Source organism: Diabrotica virgifera, chromosome 7, assembly GCF_917563875.1.
Source record: "Diabrotica virgifera virgifera chromosome 7, PGI_DIABVI_V3a".
Lineage (NCBI taxonomy): Eukaryota > Metazoa > Arthropoda > Insecta > Coleoptera > Chrysomelidae > Diabrotica > Diabrotica virgifera.
This window is the reverse complement of record NC_065449.1, coordinates 174,091,528-174,101,593: the sequence shown is the minus strand read 5'-3', so window position 1 is coordinate 174,101,593 and position 10,066 is coordinate 174,091,528.

The following is a 10,066-nucleotide window of genomic DNA, read 5'->3' as shown; positions in this document are numbered from 1 at the left end:
CAGACTACCACAGACACCAAGGGTAAGTACCATTACTATTCAAAGGGATACCATTTTACGTAACATTTTTGTAATTTTTATATAGATATATAGCAATAGATTCTGATCTATTAATGGCGCCCAAAAAAAAATTAATAATTTCTTTTCGTTAGCTTAAATATTGTTGTAAGAACTCACATCCTAAATTTTCTGAGATTAGAACTACCGGAGCGTTAATAACTTATGTAGCACGAATTTTGTCTAGTTTATGTATATCATTATGTTTATCTAATTTGTCGTGCTTCACAAAATGGTGCCGGGACGCTTGGGCGAGTGTCCTTTTTGTTTTCTTATTTTGTCCACGTTGTTCTGCTCATTATTGATTCATAAAAATGACGCGACAAGTTTTTCATCCAACTCTTAATTAGTAATGTCACAAAAAGGCTTTTTTATTTAACGCAACCTAAGTTTGATTCATAAAACGGCGACCGCACCTAGAGGTTTCTGTCATTTTTTTTGTTTCTTTTTGCTCCTTATTAACGAGTACCTAAAAACAACGTCATTGCATTCCTTTTTTTTTCTAGTTTTATACGTAAATGGTATTTTTCCCAGCACTAATTTAAAGTGTGGCTCCTTGTTGTCTTAAGGTGTCTGAACAGAGATTTTATGCTGTTTATAAAATTTCGATGGATGCGCAGATAAGAAATAAGATGGTAATGTAAATATGAAAAGAGAAAATTCCAAAGGTAAATAAAATAATAACTGCTAGTTTTCAATTTCAAGTTTACAGTAAATTTTGAGTTTAAATATTTTTTTTTGAATTTTTTTGCATAATTTTTGCAAGTATATTATAATTCAAAATGGAATCCTCCGTGGTTCAATATTTAAAAAAATGACGAAATTGATTATGAATTGCTTATACGAGGGGTTAAGACTAAGAAAAATATTAGTGATAAAACAACAATGCTTCGTAAATTACTTAGTAAAAAGGCCGTTATTGATTTAGAGGAAAATAGGTTAATATTCAACGATGAGAAGAAGCAGATAGATGAAACTGCTGTTGACATCCGTAGTTTAATTGGAGATTTCGAAGGAGACGTTAGAGATTCGGTCTATCGTAGGGCAAAGGCTCATCTTACGCATTTATCTTTTAGAATAGCTAGGTTACCCGTAGAATTTGAGGAAGAAGAAGAGTATAAGGCAGAGGCTTCTGCAGATTGTTTACTTTTAGAAGGGCAATTAGATGACAAAGTCGTTCCTGTTGGGCCATCAGTTTCTTCAAATATAATTCCTTCGCAGCCAGTCGTTAATATTCCAGCTCCCGTCGTTCAGGTGTCGCATCAAACTAATTTAGTTGACTGGAACATTAAATTTAGTGGAGATTCTAAAGGAGTTTTCCCTTTCCTAGAAAGAGTTAGAGACCTGGCTGAATCCCGTAATGTAGGACAAGAGGTTCTTTTCAGATCAGCTGTCGAGTTATTTACAGGTAGCGCTGCTGTGTGGTTCAGGAGTGTTCGTGGTACCGTTTCTTCATGGAACGAATTGGTTGGTCTTTTGAAGGCTACGTTTCTTCCCCAAGATTACGACGAGGATTTATGGAACCAGATTAAATCCAGGAAGCAGAAGAAAAATGAGTCGTTCGCTTTATTTCAGGCACAGGTTATGTATTTGGCAAAACGGCTGACGGTGCAGCCTTTAGAGAAAACTATCGTGAAACACTTGAGGCAAAATATTATCCCTGAATATATTCCGTTGATTGCATTAGTCGATACCAATACTGTTGAGGAGTTGCCTGTTGTTATTCGTAAACTAGAGAATAATGTGGTCGTGCCTAGTGTCAAGAAGGAAACGTCCGTCGCTTATGTGATTCATGAGTCCCCCGGTCCCTCCAGAAAAGCCAATGCTCCTACCGGGAAAGTAAATTTTAAAAATAATGACGATCGCTCGGCTCCGCGAAAATTCGAGGCGAAAAACCCTATTAAAAGTACTTCAAATAAATCGAAGATGGTCGTTTGTTTTAATTGCCGGAGACGGGGACACAATTTCAATGACTGTAAACAGAGATTTGATAGATATTTTTGCTTCCGATGCGGCGCAGATGATGTTACGGTAAGGACATGCACGAACTGTGAAAAACCTCCAAACAACGAATAAATAACATCCTTAGGTTCGGTAAGAGTGTTCACAATAAAATTTCAAACCCCGAACATTCATGTTTTGCGGCCGATAATAAGTTTCCAGAAAATTTTAATGTCTCTGATTGGTACAAATAGCTAGGTACAGTAAAAAATTTCTATAAACATTCGTCAACATTTTCTCCGGTCATTGCTTCAAAGCCATTCGATAACAGACCTAACTTGGAGGTTCAAATTCTTTCGCAACCCCTTACGCTTTTATTAGATACCGGGTGTTCCACTACTGTAGTCGGATCCAAGGGATTGGATTTTCTTGAGAGAAACAACATTGAGATCGATTTATCGTGTAGTCAGAATGTATCTTTAGCCGACGGATCGAGTAAAAAGGTTTCTGGTATTGTAGATTTGCCGTTTGTGGCGAATGGAATTTGTCATGTGATTAGTTGTCTTGTAGTGCCATCGCTACCAATAAATTTTATTTTAGAAAGTAACTTTATTTCAAAATTTTCTTTAGCGACAAATTTCAAACAAAATAAATGGAGTGTCAGAAATCCTTTTTGCGAGGTAGTAACTTCAAAACCTGAAAGCGATGTTTCGTTCCCACAATCTTTGTGTTCGATTGATTCTCTTGCCGCCGAGTTAAGACCTTTAGCGGATGCTGTCATCCATAGTTTTCAGGACGTAGACAATAAGAATGGAATAGGAAGAACAGATAAGATCAAAATGACTATCGGTACGGGTGACGCGAAGCCTTTTCGACAACGTCCTTTTCCTATGTCGCCATACATGTCTGATATTTTAAATCGCGAATAAGATGAGATGCTCAAACTTAAAGTTATAGAACCGAGTAACAGTCCTTGGTGTAGTAGAGTCCTGCTTGTAAAGAAAAAGACAGGTGAGTTTAGGTTTTGTTTTGATGGCAGGAATCTTAATGAAGTTACTCATCATGACACATATCCTCTCCCCAATATTGACCGAATTTTGTCATTATTGCGTAACGCTAAATATATAAGTTCTATAGATTTGAAAAAAGCTTTTTGGCAGATCCTTCTTGATCCATCTTCGCGGGAAAAAACTGCTTTTGCTGTTGTTGGTCGTGGATCATTTTAATTTACTGTGATGCCTTTTGGTCTTTGTAATAGTGCTCAAACCCAGCAAAGATTAGTAGATCAGATTTTTGGACCAGAATTCGCACCTTTTATTTTTACTTACTTGGATGATATTATTGTTTGTTCTTCTACTGCTGAGGAACACGCTGCCTTGTTAGGACAAGTTCGAGATAAACTAAAGGATGCTAACCTTACGATAAATGTAGACAAATGTGAATTTTTCAAAACAACTTTGAACTCTCTTCAGTCGGACCCCAACAAAATTTCAACTATGGTTAATTATCCCCGTCTAACTAACACAACGGAGATTAAACGTTTTATTGGTCTTTGTTCTTGGTATAGACGCTTCGTCAAAGACTTTTCTACCCTTGTTTCTCCCATCAATGATCTTTTGAAAGGAAAGAAAAAGAAAGAACCTATAGTTTGGACATCAGAAGCTGAGAATGCTTTTATCGCCATAAAGGAAGCTTTAGTATCTTCCCCAGTTCTAGTACAACCCGATTATTCTCGTCCCTTCACTATTCAGTGTGACGCAAGTAACACCGGTCTAGGAGCTGTATTGACTCAAGAAATAGACGGTGGAGAAAAGGTGATTTCCTATGCTAGTCGGTCTTTGACAAGAGCAGAACGTTCGTATGGAACCACCGAGAAAGAGGCCCTTGCTGCTTTGTTTGCTGTTGAAAAATTTCGTCCTTACGTTGATGGTGTTGAATTTACCCTCATAACTGACCATTATTCGTTGTTATGGCTTAGAAATTTAAAAAACCTCACAGGCCGTTTAGCTCGTTGGGCTATGCGTCTCAAACAGTTTGATTTCCGAATCGTCCATCGTAAAGGAGCATGCCACAAGGTGCCTGATGCACTTAGTAGGATTCATGAGAATGATCAAATTGCTTATCTTGAAGTTAATGCTGATCGCATCGATCCTTGGTACGATGATTTGCGTACAAAAATTTTGTCTAACCCAGAAAGTTTTCCACAGTGGAAAGTAGAGAACGACCTCATATACAAATTTATTCCGGTTTGTCTTCCTTTTAATTCAAATTTAATCGAATGGAAAGTCCTTGTTCCCAAACCTCCACGTGAGAATGTTATTAGTTCGTGTCATGATCCTGCAACTTGTGCCCATCCTGGTGTCTATAAAACTCTTGCTCGAATCCAAGAAAATTATTACGGGCCAAAAATGCGAAGAGATGTTGTTAAATATGTCCGTGCCTGCAAAACGTGTGGAGTACAAAAAGCACCGAATATGGCGCAAATGGGCAAAATGGGTAAAGAGAAAAAAGCCGAATACCCATGGCAAATTATCGCCGTTGATTTAATAGGCTCTTTAACCAGAAGTAGAAATGGTTTTACGTGGTTGCTGGTGGTCTCAAATTGGTTTTCTAAGTACACTTTGTTACATCCTCTTCGCAAGGCTACTGCTTCAAATATCTGTAAATTTTTAGAGGAACAGGTGTTTCTCATATTTGGAGTTCCACAACATATTATGTGTGATAATGCTTCTAATTTAAATTGTAAAATAATGAAAGATCTTTGTGAGAGATATGCAGTCCAAAAAATCTGGTTCTCTGCAGTTTATTCTCCCCAAGTAAATTTTGTTGAACGGAGCAATCGTACTATTGGTACCGCAATCAGAAGTTATATTGACGAACAACGCGATTGGGATAAACACATACATGAAATTCGGCAAGCCATAAACACCGCGAAACGTGAAGTAACCCAATATTCACCGACATTTTTAAATTTTGCTAGACATATACCGTTGTCTGGAAATTATTACGGTCAAATACCCCATGATTTTGTTGATATAGAAATCCTACCGGGTGATCGCGATAATTACGCTTCCGAAATAACGGGAATAAAAGAAGTTTTCGCGGCCGTGCGTAAAAATTTGTCTCGTGCATATTAGAGAAATGCAAAAACATATAATTTGCGTAAACGCGACGTACAGTTTAACGTTGGCGATCAAGTTTGGAAAAAATTTTGGTTTTATCTAGCGCCCCGAAACATTTCATGGCAAAATTGGCTCCCAAATATATTTTATGTACCATAATTAAAAAACTATCCCCTTTAGTTTACGTTCTTAGGAATCCAGATGGATCTAATGCCGGAAATTGTCATATAAAGGATTTAAAAGCTTATTCATCGGTCAATGTTTCGTCAGATGCTTCAGATTTGTCCGATACAGAATAGAAATGTATATTCCGTTATTTACAGGGTGATATGAACCAACTTTAAATATAATTTTTTAGATAGTTTTGATTTTTTTTTCTTATAGTACAGGTGCGTAAAGTTTTTTGAGAGAAATAATTTTTTTGTTTTGTGCACCAAACTTTTTTATTAGTCGAAATTCTTCAATTTTGGAAAGTGTGATTTCAAATAAATGATTTTGGACATATGAATTTTTGATCTGAAAGCCTATTATAATCTAAATACTTTGGTAATTTTTTTAGCGACATCCCATTTCCTCCGTGGTCCGTGTTAAAGGAAAAGTCGCGCAAATTGCGAACTTTTTCCTGGAAGGGATTTGTTTCTCTTCCAACAAATTTTGGCGTGGGATCAGTAATGCACTGAAACCCTAGTACGTAGTACGTAGAATACAACTTTGCTTCGGCAAAACCTTCCCCAAGTGCCTCGTTCCCTTCAGGACGAGAGACGCGCATTAATTTTTTTAGAGCTGCCTCGACAACCTTTTTTGATGTGTGGTGTAGACCAATAGTCGGGAATTGTCCCACTGCGGTTAAAAGGGATGAACTCCCAAATGTTTTATCGTTTTGATTTGTTTTTTGATGTTGTCGCGAAGGAGACGAGCCTCTGGAAGGAGTGTAGGGGATTCCGCACGTTGATCTCCAGAGCAACTCAGTTTGGCTCACACCCCAGTTCTTTGAACTGTTTTACCTAGTTAATAAGAATATTTTTTTTTGTTTTGTTGAAAGGACATATTAAAAATCCTTCTTCAAATGTTTTTATGTCGTGCGTTAGTCCGATATAGAAGTAAAACTTTTTATACATAATATAAAGTTTGATTTTTTTATTTTTTTTTATTTTTTTATTTTTTTGGTATCCTTCTAGGATATACTACCTTCGCTTATATGCAGTCCAGCTTAAGCTTAGGGAAAATGCTTTTTTATTTTTTTTGAAAGTTGTTTTTTATTTTTTTTTGTTATCTAGATTGATATCAGAAGTCCTTAGTACAGTTACTAGTGATAGTTCGAAATAGAACCTGTTTGTTTTGCCTAAGTTTATTCTTACTTCAAGGACCTATGAATTTCAGCCCCCTGTATTAAAATATGTTGTCTAACCCCCTTTACGGTATGGATGGCCAGACACTGAGGAAGGCTAGGGATGAAGTCAGCGGATTCCCGCCAGTTGACTCGTCGGAATGAGAAGCCATTCATAATCGCAATTTAGCCACAGACCTTAGGTGATGTCTTCCTATGTCATTTCCTAAAACTTCCGTTTGGTTGTGTAACGTTGAATAATAGACTGCCGACTATGACTCTACCTTAAGTTGACCCCACCGAAAATGTTCCTATGATAGGCGTATGATACGCGTCAATTATCGCTTGTTCTGTTTACCACAACGAAGTTAAAATATCAATATTTTCCTAATCCCCCCTGTTTCTTGAAAGAGTAGCAAGTTTCTGAAAAGCAATGTGTCCATTTTTCCACAATAAACTAATTACAGGCTTATCTTTATAGAATTACAAGGTCCAAATTAGAAATATCAGTAACTCCTTTTTTTTGTGTTTGTTCGTAAGTAATAACTGCTTATGGCGTAATTACATTGTGTTATCTCTGGAATAAGTCAATAATGTGAGATTTTATGCATCCGAGTCAAGGGTAACATGTTAATTTTTTTATGGCATTAATGATGCTAAGACATCATTATTCTTATGTTATTCGTGGTGTAAGTCAAGGATGAAAGAAGCCTATGCGTCCGAAAAAACGTTAACATATTTTGCTTTATTTTTTTTATTATTTTGTTCACGATGGCTTATTGCGTCATTGTAATCTGGTGTTGTGCTGTATTGATTTTGTGTTATGGTTAACGCGTCCATGTCTAGATTGCAAGACATGTGTTGATCTTTAGAGAAATCCTAAGGCCTCTGAACGATATTACGATATGGTGACTACCAAATGTTGGTTTTCATACTTTTTTTGTTTTGTTTCATTTTTTTTTGAGTTCCTTTTCCGATTTCAAACTGGTTAGTACGAAGTTGAAATCGTGGGGGAGCCAGTGATACATGCTGAAAAACCACAGCCTAAATATCGCAAAGTCCGACTCTGTCGTTATCGATAGAAAATTCGACGTAAAGTAACACCCAAGGCGTTCCTCATAAGACCACCCGTGAAAGCGGAAAGATTAATATTCTAAGAAATGCTATTTGCCTAAGTGGGTAATTTGGCTATTGCAGTCAGTAAAAATACAAAGAGATTTTAGGGCTCGGAGACAGGTTTCCTAGGAGTTATTTACTTTGCAACAGGATATGTCTCATAAAAATAAGAAAAAGGACAGCGATGGTGATTGGCCGAAAAAGAAACGTGTGACCATAATAGGATGGCCTAAGTATTATTTTCCAACTATGCGATTGGTAGGGAAATGTTCGGAATGATGACTATTGGTCAAAATAGGTGATAGCTGTGAGAAAGGGAGGTGAATTTAGAGGAGAAAGGAATCTTGTCCGAGATTAGGACAAGAAGAATTTAATTAAGTTCTAGCGGCCATGCAGTGAAGACGTGCATTTTTTTGTCTGTGGCTAAATAGGCAGAATGGGATCTTAAAAATTCTGTCGTGAAAATCGCAAGTGCGATATGTTGTCTTAAATACCATACCTGTATATTCTTTGTGTTGTGTCCGGTACAATAAAGGAATAGTTTTTCCTAGTACGGCGTGTAATATGTTTCGTGCAAACAGAATTTAATTCAACTTTCGCGGACAAGGTTTCCGTTTAATATGTCTCGTGCAGACAGAACTTAATTCAATCTTCGTGGAACGTGGTTCCGTTTTTTTTAAAGAAAATGGTCTAAATAAAGCATGTTTTATTATCAAGATGTATCACTAATAATCATGAACGCAGTTATTTTTTTTCATAAAACAAAAAACTATGGAATTTTTATTTTTCGTATAATATATAACAAGTATGTAACAGTACTTTAAATCTAAAATTGTAAAGTGAAAGTGAGTTCGCCGCATCCACCACAGCTCTTGCGAGCTAACCAGATTACAGCAGCTCAGCAACAACAAATCATCACCAGGTATTTTGCAATAAACTGTTTCGTTACTTTTTTTCTTTTTTTGAACTTTTAAAAAGAAACGCGAAAGACTTATTTTTTTACTTCTCTAACCAACTCAGTTTTTTAACAATTTTCTATCTGAATAAATGATAACTATGTTTTAAACTTATGTCGTCTTTTTCTGTTCGCACGATCCATCTATAATCCTTATTGTATTAGGAAATGCAGACTACCACAGACACCAAGAGTAAGTACCATTACTATTCAAAGGGATACCATTTTACGTAACATTTTTGTAATTTTTATATAGATATATAGCAATAGATTCTGATCTATTAATGGCGCCCAAAAAAAAATTAATAATTTCTTTTCTTTAGCTTAAATATTGTTGTAAGAACTCACATCCTAAATTTTATGAGACTAGAACTACCGGAGCGTTAATAAATTATGTAGCACGAATTTTGTCAAGTTTATGTATATCATTATGTTTATCTAATTTGTCGTGCTTCAACCTCCCTGTCCGGAAGGAATGTACATATCTATGCATGTATAGTTGTGTATTTTATACTCGTTAATAGTATGTATAGATTCAAATGAAATCTTCTGAAGTTCAGATGCACCCCCCTGAAAATAATCCTGCGGCGCCCATGCAAGTATCTTGCAGGGTTAAAATCGCCCTCAAATCGTCTGGCCTGTTTATTTTCTTTATATTTGAATATTTAGATTTACTTTCAAGGCATATCAATGCTATTTTTTGTAATAAAAATCTTTACCCTTTTTTAACTTTGGGGAGATTTTTGGGGAAAATAACCGCTATTCTCCAGCCAGACTGGCATTTTTGTATTAGGCTATCATAGAAGAGTCACCTGAAAAATTTTCAGATTGCCTAAAATACCTACTCAAAAATGTCTCACAGCTCTTATACTAAAAGGTTAATGCGAGTTATAAGTAAAATTAAGATAGGAAACATATATCGGCCTGTCTCGCAACAAGGATATAAAAGAAAAACAAAATTTGTTTAAGATGGAATGCAACCGCAGAGGGTTGTTTTTGACTCACAAGTCGTCATTAGTACGGTATATCTAAGTTAGTGTGTACAATTCAATATCAAATTAAGGTAGGTTATATACAACTTATACTGAAACTTATAAACAATTTTGTTTGGTCTCTTATTCTTTATAAATTTGAAATATGGCTTCCAAAGATATTGACTTTGAATAAGGTAGACGTATTTAGGACATTGATGTAATGGAAAATTTAAAAAATTTCTTGTAGTGCACACAAACCAAATATATAATTTCTAAGTAGACTAAATAATATGGAAATATAACTACTGAGAAGGAGTAAAATAAGAAAAACTAGTTATTTGGGTCATTTACTATTTAAAGAGAAGTACTATATCTCTTAGTTGATCTGCAAGAAAGAACTATCCTAGGAGGACTATTAGAACAGACCGAAACAGAACAAGAAACAGAGAGAACATTAATAGTCATCAGTCCTATCCTCTCTTTTCGAGCTGATCGACTATTCGCTGACTATTCGCTGACTTGTTTGGCCACTTGCTAGAACAAACCTCCCTGGCTACATAATATTACAAACCGG